This window comes from Pseudopodoces humilis, chromosome 7 (genome assembly GCF_049639895.1).
Source record: "Pseudopodoces humilis isolate 2021_Gansu_Grassland_sample_001 chromosome 7, ASM4963989v1, whole genome shotgun sequence".
Lineage (NCBI taxonomy): Eukaryota > Metazoa > Chordata > Aves > Passeriformes > Paridae > Pseudopodoces > Pseudopodoces humilis.
This window is the reverse complement of record NC_142206.1, coordinates 19,702,658-19,717,039: the sequence shown is the minus strand read 5'-3', so window position 1 is coordinate 19,717,039 and position 14,382 is coordinate 19,702,658. Positions and strand designations below refer to the sequence as shown.

The 14,382-nt window shown below is 41.5% G+C and overlaps 1 protein-coding gene across 4 annotated transcripts in view; it reads right to left on the bottom strand.

Moving 5' to 3' along the window:
- The window catches only part of LDLRAD3 (low density lipoprotein receptor class A domain containing 3), a 106,054-nt gene that overhangs the window by 54,141 nt on the left and 37,531 nt on the right, over positions 1–14,382 (bottom strand). The gene's annotated exons all lie outside the window — the stretch shown is intronic.

Here is a 14,382-nt window from a genome sequence, read left to right as displayed (position 1 = left end):
GAAGGAATCCTCTCTTCCAGGATTAACTACTAAGTACAGCTGTAGCAAAGCCTTCTTCTACCACTTAACAGAGTGCATATGAATTGTTTTAAACCACAACTACAGTAATTCTCACTTGCTTTAATGTCCTCCAAAATCAAATTCCTGCAGTTGTTCTTACATGTTTTCCTTCGTTTTATTAGTGGTTTTCAATTAGAATGATGAAGTACAAAAATAAGATGTATCACTAAATTTCATATATTCAACTACCACTTTTTCTGAAGAGTATCCAAGGTCCACTTGGGGAAAAGAAAGTGAGCCATTACTTTGCTGAAAAATATGATAAATTACTCTGAATAGCTGCTGTGTTTCACACCTCTGGCAATAGAAAACCATCAGCAGAGACATTTGAGCCCCTGCAATTCTTCACACAACTTCAAAGAGCAGCTTCTGTGTTAGAGTTCTGAGACAGACTGATCTCAGCTAAATAATTCAGTAACTGCAAGGTGTGAGGCACCATCGTACTCCCAGTCTTTAAACAAAGGCAGCAAAACAACCTCAGCAACAGATTCAGTGTCATCAAAGCAAGCAGTCTGTATTAATGCACTAAAAAGCCAGCCAAGATGCTGCTGGAAGAGAGTGATATTAGCACATGTATGTGAAGAGGTGCCCAATGTTTCACATGTTGTGCTTTTGTTGCTGTTCTCCTTTCCATAAAAGCTGACATCTTTCTGAAACTGTACAGTAAACATTCCCCATGTGCTGCCGGACAACTTATTTTAGAGATGTATTTTGAGACAGAACAGTTCCGGGGGGGACAAAAAGAAGTTCCAAGAGTTTCAAGAGGGAGAAAAAAATAACAAAAGAGGGGAAGCAACTGTGCTTTTGCCTCTGTTAACCTTTACTGGATCCCATTTCTCCAAGCAGGTTTACTTCAGTCACTTGGGGTCTGAATTCAGAGACTTATCAACTTTCTGGCAAATTATACTCAGTCATGCTCTTTGTCCTCTCTGACAATATCGACAAATTAAGGCTCCAAAATTACTTACTTCTAACATTTCTAGCATGGACCATTCTCTTACTCTTGTAGCCTATTCTTCCTGACAGATTTCAGACTGAGTTGTCAAAACCAGAGCCTCTGGCCCTCTGAAGAGGAGAGGTCATGTGGCTGCACGTTCCTGAGCAGAGTGAGCGTGCAGCCAGAAGTGGTGGTGAGAGCTGCAAAAGCCCTGTTTCAGGGATGACAAGGACAGGTCACAACATCCTAAGCTGCTCTGGCCACGAAGGGTACAAAGCACATCTGGGACATTCCCTTGAGCTACCACAGTAAAGTCATAAGTAATATTTAATGTTTGGCCACACCTGGAAGAAAACCAAGCTGGAATAACCAAGAACAAAGTCAAGTTTCTGGAAAATGAACTCTTTCTTCTGTATAAAGCACTCAGATACTCCACCAAAAAAGAGGGAGAAACCATTCAGGAAAATTATCTAATGTATAAGTATTACTCAGAAAAATATCTGGGGATAAAATGTTTAACTGAACATTATATAACTACCTATCTTCTCCTCCAGAGACAGCAGCCAGAGAACAAGAAAATTCTGTTTTAGAATAACTGTTCATAAAAACACACATACTAGCAACCACAGACCAAAAAAACCCAAGGAACTAAACACCTTCAAATTATCTCTAAGTTTCCGTTTTCTATAGCCCACTGATTTTATTTTGTTTTAACTGGAGGGCAGGAAAAAAATAACAAACAAAACCCAAATGCAATTCTTTATATTTGCAACAGACACGATATACAAACCAATCCAAATTCAAATTTATACTTCATTAGAGACCTTAGGAATATAAAAGAGCATTTTAACCACCAAGGTGATTCACTAGTCACTCATTCAGTTGCTCTCTAGACAGGTCTTGCTCCCAAACAGAACTTAGTTTTCCAAGTTCCAACTCCAGACACAAAATGCATTTTTCATATGCTGTACAAAAATGCAGGAAAAATGAGAAACCAGTAAAGGTTTAGTCCAAGTCATGTATTTTGACTCTGGAGAACACTGAGGAATTTCAGCTTTATTTTAAATTTGGCATCCTTCTTGTCCCCTGGCATAGTTTCCCCAAGGTTTTTAAGTGTTGTTTGGTCACTGCTCATAAGGCTCTTATGGAAAGGACAATGCTTTCTTCCAGAGCAGAAATCTACCTTCCCATTCTGAAGGGTCTCTGGAAATACCCTAAACATGAAGGGCTATCATTTTCTTCAGGTCTTTGGCACCCTAACAAATAACAGATATATATACCAGGATCATGACAGCCTATAGGACATGCAAGTCACATCCTGCACTACCCCAGCATTCCTCCGCAATTCCAACTCCCATTACATGACTGTTATGAAAAGAATTTTCTTCTCCTTTGCTCATCATTGTGTCTTCTACTGGACAGGTTTCATGTTTTCAGGCAGATCTGTATGTGAGAAGCTTTATGTTTGTTAACAGCAGCTATCTATTTGGCTATTTTGGTGATTTCAGCCTCAGTATGCTTTCAATGACAGCATTGTCTTTGCAATCTATATTCCTCTCTGCTACACTTGGTTGAAACAGGCTCAGGATAATCAAGAATTACAGGGATATCAGGAAATGACAGAAGATAAGTGAAAAAAAGGACACAGGCAAATTGTTTGACCTTATTTAGCCAAGGTATTACAACCAGCTAAAGGAAAGGGAAAGGAGGAAGTTGGTTGTTTCCAAAGGAACAGGCAAGTCCTCCCAAACCCATGTTTCCAGAAAGAAAGAAAAACGAAGAGACCACACACTGGACAGGAAGGGATGAAATACAGCAAGAAACCACAGAACAACTTACAAAACTGTAGCAAAAGAAAGCTACTCAAATACAGATCCTGTCTGGATTCAATATAGCAAGTACAAAAAACACCCCAAAAATCCGCCATTCAACCAATTTGTGAGCCTATGGCAGAAAGGATCAATTCATTCCAGTTCCTTTTTTCATTTGTTACCTACCCTTGGCAGAAACAACACATGACTGGAAGATTAATGTGAATCTTTATTTACATTACACAAAAGGGAATCACCATGGTATTTAAAATGAGGTGTCAGTGAACTACCATGAACTTGAGGAGCCTCCTGTGACTTCATTACCCAAGGGAAGAAATTGCTCTTCACTAAAACATTCTCTTCATCTCTTAAAGTTCAAGCATGAAGCAAATGGTGAAGAAGGCAGAGAGCTGCTGGCCACAGCACAAGTTTGCCAAATGTTCCCTCCAGGTTGCTTTGCTTAAGTTCAAAAAAACTATTTTGGCAATTGTACGTGTGAGTGCGTGAAGTCGCTCCTTATGCTACACAGAACCCAATCCTCCCACCCTCTTCTTTCAAAGCTCTAAAAAAACACTAACTTCCCATCAGGACCAGTAGTACACTCCACTGAGGATATGACAGTTTGCAGGCACAGCTCTACAGCAGTGACAGAAAAACATTTTGCTATCTTTAGGATCTCAAGTGTGAAACTGTACTATTTTTACAAATGTGTAATCCATTTTATTATTTCTCAGCAGAGATGCACAATAGCAGAGAAAAAGAAATCAGATTTGGCATATACTGTGTAAATCCTTATGTTGTATATAGATAATGCTCTTGAATAAAAGCAATTTTGATACTCATTGCTACAGTGACTTGGAACCTGATTAGAAGGTTACAACTGATCTGCAATGGGCAGGTGATTTTTCTTATCATAGATGGAATAGTAAAGACACTAAATGCATTCTATAATTAACAGTATTAACTCTAAGTTTAACAAGACCAAGTGCAAGGTGCTGTATCTGAGTCAACGAAAACCCTGGTGTCAAGACAGGCTGGAGGGTGAGTGGACTTAGAGCAGCCCTGCCAAGAAGGATGTGGGGATTCTGGTGGATGAGACTGGACATGACCCAGCAATGTGTGCCTGCGGACCAGAAATGTATCCTGGGATGCATCCAGCAGGTTCTCAGCACAGGAGGGACGTTGACCTCTTAGAGGGAGTCCAGAGAACGAACCACAGGGCTGGAGCACCTCTCCTATGAGACCAGGCTGAGAGAGTCAGTTGTTCAGCCTGATGAAGAGAAGGCTCTAGGGTGACCTTACTCTGACCTTCTGTAGCTGCAGGGGATCTACAAGAAAGCTGGAGAGGTACTATTTACAAGGGCATGTGGTGACAGGACTTAAGCTGAAAGGGAGTAGTAGATTTAGATTGGATACAAGGAATAAATGCTGTGACTGAGGTGAGGCACGGGAACAGTCTGCTCGGAGAAGATGCAAATGCCTCATCCCTGGAAGTGTTCAAGGCCATGTTGGACAGGGCTCTGAGCAATCTGGTCTAATGAAAGGTATCCTGCACATGGCAGGAGGACTGGAACTAGATGATCTTAAGATCCTTTCCAGCCCAAACTACTCTGTGATCCTATGACTGTTACTGTTGAGCCAGCTTATCTACACCTCAAGCATGTCACAGCTAACTATAGTGCACTGGGCACTAATTACTGCATGCAACATGCAAAGAGAGCACACAGCACGTACCCCACAAGATGTGGCCAGTAGGCAAGCCTATTTCCTTAATTTTACAGACACTTCTGTTTTAAAATGTTTCTCAATTATTTTGTCATTTGAAGCGAGGAGACAAAATGTAGCAGATACAAGAGCTGACATTTTGCGACAACGCACAGATAGAAGTAAAATGCACAGAACTTGAGTATCTTTGAACTAAATCATTGCTTTAGAACCTCTCCAAGCAGCAATCAAGCAAAGTAACTTTATGCTGCTTCATAGCTACACATCTCAACTCAACAACGGATAATGATTTATTCAGCTAATCAAAACTTGATTACTTGCATGCGACAAGAGCAACTCTCCAGACAGAAACCACTGCGTGCAGATGCTGCATTATTGCAAAGCCATCAGCTTTTTCCTGACTTTGATAATGAACCACCTTAAACTCCTCTGCTGCTGTTAATTTAGATAAGGGATGCCACAACCACATCACACAACACTGTAAAACCAGATTCTTTTGATTAATGAGTGGCAAAATGCAGCATTCCAGTAAAGACTTTATGTGAAGGAGATAAAGGTTTTAACTTTAATTTACAAAGAAGGCTTGATTTGACAACAATATGTAACACAAGCTGGATGGCACCAGGATATCACTCCTTTCACCCCAAGAAATTATATAAACCCTAACCATGTAAAACAGTTACAGCTATTTTGTGCTAGTTAATTGCTGTTTAGACCCCACAGTTTTTTCAGCTCCCTTTCCCATGGGAAAGCCACTGCTACCAGCAGTCACTCAGCTGCCTCAGCACTGAAGGCAAATGCATCATTGGTTCACAGAGCTCTGGAACAGGGCTGTCCTGCAGAACAACACAGTGAAGTTTCACTTCCTCTGCTTGCTTTTTCCTATCCAGAAAAAAGCTAGCACTTGAGTAATATTGCCACTATAAAAAGCACCCAACAGTCCACTATGCCAGAAGTTCTCCAACTCAAAACAAAGCAACTATTTAATTTAATGAGTTACGATACAAAGCACAACCAAGTGCAGAGCATTCATTGCACCTACAAAAAGCCCTTGGGTCACTCTTGCTTTTGCTCCCTGTTTAACAAGGCAGGTGAGAGAGCTGCTATTCTTAAACTGCTAATGCAAACACACAGAAGAAGAGCCTAAAATGTGCTTCATTTTAAAGGAAGCAATGTTATGGTTTTTTAAGTAGTGGAATTAGCCCAGTAGGAAGCATCAGAGGTTGTCTCCAATACAGTAAACTATCAACAACTTACATGGGGAATATTTACACTACAGTTAGCAGTAAGAGAGAAAGGACAATGCTAAAGCAAAAAATACCAAGGGAGTCTTGCTGCCATGAAGACTAAATGGCTTCCTTCTAAAAGAGTGAAAAAAGAAAGCACTTCAGAGCTGAATTACTATAAGTCAGTGGCCTTTAATTCTTGCCAGAATAAGGCCCTAAAGTAATCTTTCATAGTCTAGGAGTCTTTTAGTCCTTCAAAATCATCACAAAGCAGAGATGGCAGAGGGAAGCACAGACAAAAACCATGGTTTTCAGACATTCAGTAAAGCAGTTTCTCACTAAGGAAAGTATTTTAGAAGTTACTACTCAGTAAAACAACCTGAACAATAACATCATACCAAAGGACAAAATAAGCACAATTTCAGAGTTGTTAAGTTATTCAGGATGCAAACAGACAGGACAGAACACCACCCTTAAGACACTTCAGTAGCAGTGCTCCTCAGGAACATCTGTGTCTGATGGGCTACAATCCCTCACTCCATTATGGGATACTACCTACCTGTTCTTTTTCTTTCAGCTGTGCCACTGATTCCATCCAATTGTTAAACCTGCCCAATTCCAAGCTCTCCAGCTGGGCTATTTACTGACCCCCATCAAGAGGATTAAATAATTAGCACCACAAACCCTCTTGATCTCCCTGCATAAAAAGCTATAAAACATAAGCAGCTATTGCACTTGCCCTTACTCATGTGTAATTGAGTTTCAAAGGAAACATTCACCATGGTCACTCAATTACAAATCTCATTATAACTAGTAAGTATTTGGTTGCTTAATCATGGGTAAAAACAAGAGCTAATTCCAGTCTGATATTCCAAGTTTCAGAGCCATCTGAGTAAGCGGCAAAAAGATCAGCAGCTGCCTTACAGAATCTTCACAATTAATGCTGATGCTCATTTCATGCGTTGTTTAATATCCAGCTTTGCTTAAGAATTCTGATGTTTTTTACTTACCTGCAAGAAACTTTCCAGGTCAACCAGGATACAACACGAAGCAGCAAGAAACACAGGAGACTAAAAAGCACTCAGTGATTTTGAGATGTGACTAGATATCCAGAGGTCTTCCATGTGCATATGTGCACCTACTACAATACAACTACCTTTATTGAGAAATTCCTAGATTTCTGCTATATATTCTAGTTATCTAGAAAAAGAGGTGTTAATTTCATTCGATTTTTAAACAGATTATTACTGGGTTGTAAGTAAGAATGAGACAACTAAAGATAGGTTTTGTACCGTTTTCTACTATTGCTGTTTGCACACCACCTGACAGCCTGGAATCCTAGCACATGACAATGCTTTTTCCATTAACATATAAAATCTACTTTGATAGTAGCTTTTCATTGCCATGATCCTTCCAGGATGCTAATTCTAGTAGAGTGCTTCTCTCTTCCTAAGTACAGGCCCTGCTGTTAGATTTTCTCATTCCATATATTAACACACCACCCCACAAAAGTTGCCAATATAAAAAATAATCCGTATTTTCAGTCCTGTAAGGGACCCACCTGTCTAGAAAAGGCAAAGGGATCTTTGGCAAAGACTGGCCAACTCAGTGAGCAGGCTCCAAACTGAAGGACTCGGGGTGTGAAGTAGCAATGCTCACTACATCACATTCAGCTGGGGAATAAGCCAGGCCAACCACAGCGACAACAAACATTCCTTATCTGACTACCAAGATGAGATCCAGAAGGAAAACCACCTCAAGGGTATCTACGGTTTTGGTGGATCCTCCTGCATCCCTTCCTCCAGGGAAACCTGCAGGAACAATTACCTCTCTGAAATGGCTGTACACTGACACACACAGCACGGGGGGAAAACCAAGCAGAATTAGAGATCTGTGTGCACATTCTCACTGCAGTTACACAGACATGGTGGGATAACTCAGATGACTGGAATGCTGCCATGGATGGCTGCATCCTTTTTTGGGAAAGACAGGCCAGCAATGTGAGGTGGTGGAACTGCTCTTTACATGAGAGAGTAACTGGGATGTACCGAGCTTTGCCTTGGGCGGGGTGAAGAACAAGACAAGAGCTTACAGTAAGAATTCAGGGACAATGTGGGTGACACTGCTGTGGCTGTTTGCTACAGGCCACCCTGTCGGGAAGGGGAAGTCAATGAGGAATTTTCCAGTCAGCTGGAAGAAGCCTCGCAGTCACAGGCTCTGGTGCTCACAAGGAAATTCCACCACCCTGATCTCTGATGGAAAAACAACTCATGCGGGCACACAGGAGCCCAGGAGGTTCCTGCAGAGTACTAGTGGTAACATTTTGACACAGGTGGTGGAGGAGCCATGGAGGAGCGGTGTTCTGCTGGACCTTGTACTGACAAACAAGGAAGGATTGGTGAGCATGTGAAGACTGGGGCTCAGCCTTGACTGCAGTGACCACAAGATGGTGGAATTCAAGATCCTGAGTGGAGGAAGCTGGGCATTAACTGGAATTACAGCCTGGACTACATGAGAGCTAACTTCAGCATTCTCAAGGCCAAAGGAATCTGGAGGAGAATCTTGTGAGTTATAGCCCTAGAAAGTAGAAGGATCAAAGAGAACTGGTTAATAGTCAAGTAGAGTTTTCCTCCAATCTCTGGATTGTTTGATTTCTTATCCATAGGGATGCACCAAAGGGGGCAGGTGCATCCCTGTGAGTATGAAATCAAGTGAAAAGGGCAGAAGACCTGCATGACTGAGCAAGGAGCTTCTGGTAAATCTCAAACAAAAAGAAATATTATGGAATGTGGAAAAAGGGACAAGCAACTCAGGAGGAACATGGGAGCAGTGTCAGAGTAGACAGGGAAAGCAGTAAGAAAAGCTATGGTCAGTTTAGAATTAACTGGAAATGGATGTCAAGGACACCAAGAATGGCTTCTTCAAGTACATCAGTAGCAAAAAGAAGACCAGAAAAAATTTGGATCCACCCATTTGGGAATGAGGTGGGTACCCTGGTGACAAAGAATACAGAGAAGACTGAGATACTGAATGCCTTTTTTGCTTCAGTCTTTACTAAGGCCAGCCCTTGGGAATCCTAAACCATGGAGGCAAGGAAAAAAAGTCTGGATAAAAGCTGACTTTCCCTTGGCTGAGGAAGAACAGGTTAGAGATAAGGCAATCTTGACAAACACAGATCCATGGGCCCCAATGGGATGCACCAACATGTGTAAGAGATGCTATTGCTAAGCCAATCCCTGTCATCTCTGAAAGATCATGAAGAACAGGAGAGGTATTTGAGGACTAGACAAAAGCCAATGCCCCTCTACCTTGCCCTGGTGACGCTGTGGCAGGAGTACTCTGTCCATAGCTAGCGCTGCTCAGAGAAGTTTTAGAGTCTCCTCCTCTGGAGATACTAAAAACCACCTGAATATGATCCTGTACAATTGGCTCCAGGTGAACCTGCATTAGCAGGGGGGTTTGATTATGACCTTCAGAAACCCCTTCCAATTCCAATCATTCTGTGATACTGAGAATCTGTGACTCCTCTTGTTTCCTCTGTAAGCATTGAAAATGCACTAGATGGAGATGTAGTGTAAAGCAGGGCACCACAAAAGTACACTGGTTAGTCCTGTTTACAAGTCAAATTCCCAGATCACACTCTCAAATGACACAAGCCTCACACTTCCACCTTTCATATAGATATTAGGACTACTGAAAGTATTCAATCTGCTGTAATTATACTAGTTATTTTAACATACTGTTTTTATATTAATATATTTATTATTTACCTTTTTCATTGTGCCTGTATCACCCTCCTTCACGCTCACAGGGGATCACAGAGCACTTCAAATCTGTCAGTATTTGACAGCTAGCTCTGCTGTTTGTATCAACCATTCGTCTGTCTTGGGACACATCCATTTGCAGCAGAGGCTTGTCATCACCTCCACAACTGCACATAGACAATGACCAAAGTTCACAGCCACCTAACCATCTGGTAAGGACTTTGAACATTATCACAGCCACTCCACACTTCCCAAAGTAGCAGACAGATTTGATGAAATAAAGACTACAAGTTCAGCTCTAATACTTTTGAATTGTATTACAATCATAAGGTTGTAACAAAATCCTCAGATGTGAAAAAGTGATTTCGATGCTGGAGTTACCCTTTTAGGATTTTTTAGGTTGGACACTAAATCACTTACTTGCAAATAAGCAACTAATGAATGAATACTCATCTTCTCCAAAATGTAGTGAGCTTTGATACAAGACCACTTCACAGCTATTGAGCTCACACTGCCTATAAGCTGTTCACTAGCAAGACAGAATACAACTTATCAGCAATGGCAACTTCTCAAAGCTAAAAAATGCACCTAGCTAGCAGCTACAGACTGCAGCAGCTGAGACACCTTCACCTTTATACATGATGGAGCAGTCCAAAAGCTTGTTGCACGTATGCAATGCTGGATCTTAATGCCAGGAATCTGAGAGTATCTCTTCAAAATATCACCCTGCCTCTCATCTTCTGTAGAATTACTCTTAGTCTACACTTAATTAATGCTTTAAGAATAATTTTCTGGGGCTACTGAATATTAATTCAAAGTCTGTAATCTTTACTGATTGGTAAGATTAGTCCTGCCCAAGTCCTGGCCCACTGTATTTCTACATCTCAACTGATTTAGACAATCCCTTCTGAATGGGGCAGACATTTCTTTTTAACAAAACATCACATCTCATTCTTCAGTGCACTGAGCTCTGCTTGCTGAACTGAAAGCCTAGAATTTAAAAGGATGGGAGCCAGAGTTACTTTGTGCCCTTTGTTCCTGTACATGAAAGCCATTCATTAGATTGACCCTGCTGAGTGGTTAAATCCAAGCAAAATGTCTTCAGCTGTAATAACTGTACTATCATAATAAGCACTTATTAAATACATTATAAAGATTGCAGAACTCATTGTCTCTACAAGAGTTTTTTTCTCTGTCTTTTAAAGAGGCTACTACAGCTGGTTACTTATTCTTAGCAGTGTGGAAATCATGATTTTGACTGCTCTCACAGCAAACCTTAACACAAGGTTAGGACGCACATCTAAATTCAGACTGTCACCAGAATGATTTGAGTTGTTAGTAATGACCATTTAATACTAAGTTTTGCTTTTGCCTCTATTATAATTTTGGGACTTACAAAGGGAAAAGCATCGTGTATCAACTTGTGAGCTTCCTGTAGAGCAGACTCAAAGCATGCTCTTGATTGAGGGCAAACCCATGATTTACCTTTTTTTTTTTTTAAAGCAGTGAACAGCAAAAAATCTAAAAGCTGCCTCCTGAAATATACCCTACATCAAAGAGGGCAGGACAAGGCAGTCTGACAGTCCTCATTTGAGGATTCCAAGCATATGATATGGCTTTGAAGCTGTTGCAGTCCCCACTCAATCCACCTCCTTCTTATTTCCCATGCCAGTAAGTGTAGGAGTTCATGCACTCAAGAGCTTCTCCTATGACAGGCCAACTTCCTCAGACATGACTTTGGTTTCAGTAGGATTTTTTTCTTTTTTAAATACTTTCCAGCCCTCAGATGCAGTTGTTTAAAAAGCTACCTCTTTTGTAGAAACTGAATGCAATTAAGTCAGTCAAAATTCACCTGAAGAAAAGCTAGCTAATCTGCCTTTGTTCTCCAAGAGTTTCAGTTTCCCAAATGAAAGGGTTTAGAGCACAGGAAAATATTCTTCACGTGATCTAGGAAACCCGGGCTACTAATTGCAGAGCGTGGGTTTTATTTGGCATTCCTGTGAAAAGCCTCCTTCTCTCTCCTCCACGGCCGCGTGTAACTGATCATTAGGAACCCGCGGCCTCGCTGCTGCTCAGCCTCGGGAGCTCCAACACCTGTTGCAAGTGAACACCAGAGGGAGCAGTAAACACTTGTCTGGTAAGAAAGCCTCATATAGGAGATGGAAATAATAAGGAAAGCAAGGTACAGCAAACCTCGGGGTAACTAAAAATTGTTACTGTAGGCTGCATTTTCAAACTACAATATACTGCTAATCCAGTTTAAGTCCCCACCAGTGCAGAGACAACGAAGATTTAGAGCAAGCATGCAGATACAAACACTTGGAATGACGCAGGCTTACTTGTGCCACATCTCCAACCCCATGACACCAGATCTATAAAATCTTCTGAGACTATAAAGCATTTATACAAAACTCGGTGTGCATTTAGATAGATTAAGTGGAAATGCAAACATACTCAACATAGAAAAGGCAGACAAAATGGAATGTGACAAAATAGGTCATGTTTATTATACATAAACACACAATTCCAACTCTACAGGATAAAAGCAAGAACACAGTTAAGAGACACACAAGAGAAGATGAAATAAAAGATTAATAAGCAAACATATCAACAATGAACAAGTAATTACAGGACTATCTCAAATGTTATTCTACTTACCTGACAAAGACAGGTAATGGTTGCAAAACCAGCAATAGAAGCATGGTCACAACCATAACCAGAACACGTTCCTACCGCACAGCTTCATCCTGGCACTATGGCACGCAGCCTACCAGCTGTAGCAGTTCCTGTGGTGTTTGTCACCAGGACCCTGGCTTCAGCAGGGGTGCCCAGGGCTTCCATTCCCTGACACAGAAACAGAAGTGTTCTTACCGGATCTACCAGACGCTTGGATTAAACTGGTTTCTCAGATTGCTCAAATACAAGTCACAGTGTTCAGGACCATGAAAGTTAGCCTGCTGCTGTGCAATTGCAGAAAAGCTTCTTCACACACCATGCTGAGTGCGACCCAGGACTGCTGGTATTGCAAAACCTTCAGTTCTGATTGTGTTCCTTGCAAGCACATGAATCTCAGGGAGAGAGACAAAACTGACCCTTAGTGGAAGCATGCTTGGCAGGTGGCTTCAATACCTGTCTGGGGAATCCTAATTATAATGGACCATTTTCATGCAGCACTTCATTTAATAAAGACATTCTCCCCCATGGAGAAGACTTGCTCTGTCTGAAGGACAATCAGAGCAAGGCTTGATGACGATGGATTGCTGGTGATGAAATGAGCTTTTTATTACTACAGTTCTGGATGTTCCTACACACCAGCTCTTGCTAGCCAGCCCAGGAGTGTGCAGGCAGCGCATCCTTACAAGCATGGACGATGTCCCATTTTTCAGACATCTATACAAGCCAGTCACAGCTTTTACCATTGACTCAGAAACCTGCTTTACCTTTATGTTCATGTTGAAGGAGCAACAGTGCCAACCAGAAACAAGTGGGACGGAGGTTTCGAATGTGAGAACACACTGCCCCAAGGCTATCCTTGCACAGTTTTTTTCTAGCCCCCAGACTACACTCCTTAGCCCTTGGATTAACACAGATAGTCACTCGTTCACTGTGTGCCACTATTTGCTCATAGCTGAACATACAAATTTGGCATCTCTCAGAAGAGCAACAAAGGAAAATCTAGACTCCTGGGTATTTGGTATGTCTCTAATTATGGCTGCTGTCATGCCAGGCACTTAGCGTGGATGATGTGCCATGCTCTGAATCCTCACCATCTGCTGCTTGTTAGCTGACAAAGGCAGCACATGCCATCTCCCCACTAGCTGCTGCTCATTAGTGACAAAAGCCATTCTGTGTTCACAATGTTCTCTCTGTACTAATCTAATACAAAGATGTACAAAGAGCAAAGGAAAGAGGAAACAGAGATGACAGAGTAAATTATGAGCTTAACTAAGAATATTAGTGCACTCTTAAATCTCAAGATGAGAATCCTTCCAAGAGTGAGACACAGGTCTTGGCTCCAAAGGAATAGGTCAGCAGGTAGGAATAAAAGTCAGCACTAGAGATAATCCATTTACCTCCAAATGTTCTGAAACATGCAAGCACACATTTCCAGGCTCCTTCCATTCAGGCTCTCTATTTTGGAAAATTTTCTATCTTCCGTATCTGATAACAGAAATAACTGAGTGCTGACAGCATGCAGCTCCCAACCTGAGCAGGGCAAGCACTAACCCCAGGTATCTGTAATACCTGGTATGCAACCAGACGAGGAACTAGGATCTATGCAATAAATCCCTCCAAGCTTTACAGCAAAGTCCTTTTGGTAAAGATTCTGCATTTTTAAAGAAGAGCCTCAGCTTCCTTTAAAAATCATCCACACAGGTGAAAAGCAGTAGTAACAGGAACACTTCAAAGCAATGTGCATGACAGATAACTGGACTACATAGGTTGAGGAGCAATTCAACCGATGAGAAGCAGAAGAAAGGGGGATGAACTACAAGACAGTTCTCCACTGGGAGATACACTTGATGACAGCAGTTTACTCAAACTACAGAGAACTGCAAGTACTCACAAAACATTCACATTGATATGGTAAATTAATCTTCTTCAAGCCCAATTAGTTGCTAGGAGGAAAAAAAGCGAGATTGTTCTTGAAGAAGTAGTTCTTATGTACAACAATGAGAAGTCACTGTTTCAGCTTACTCCTTCCCTTCCATGCCTTTCTTCAACCCTTGTCCCCAGATAAAACCAGGTAACATTTTTCAGTCATCACATCACCATTAGAGAAGGCAAGAGTATGAGAAATGTTCTGTGCACTAAACAGCACAAAGACAGCTGGCATGGGACATGTTAAGGTGACAGGT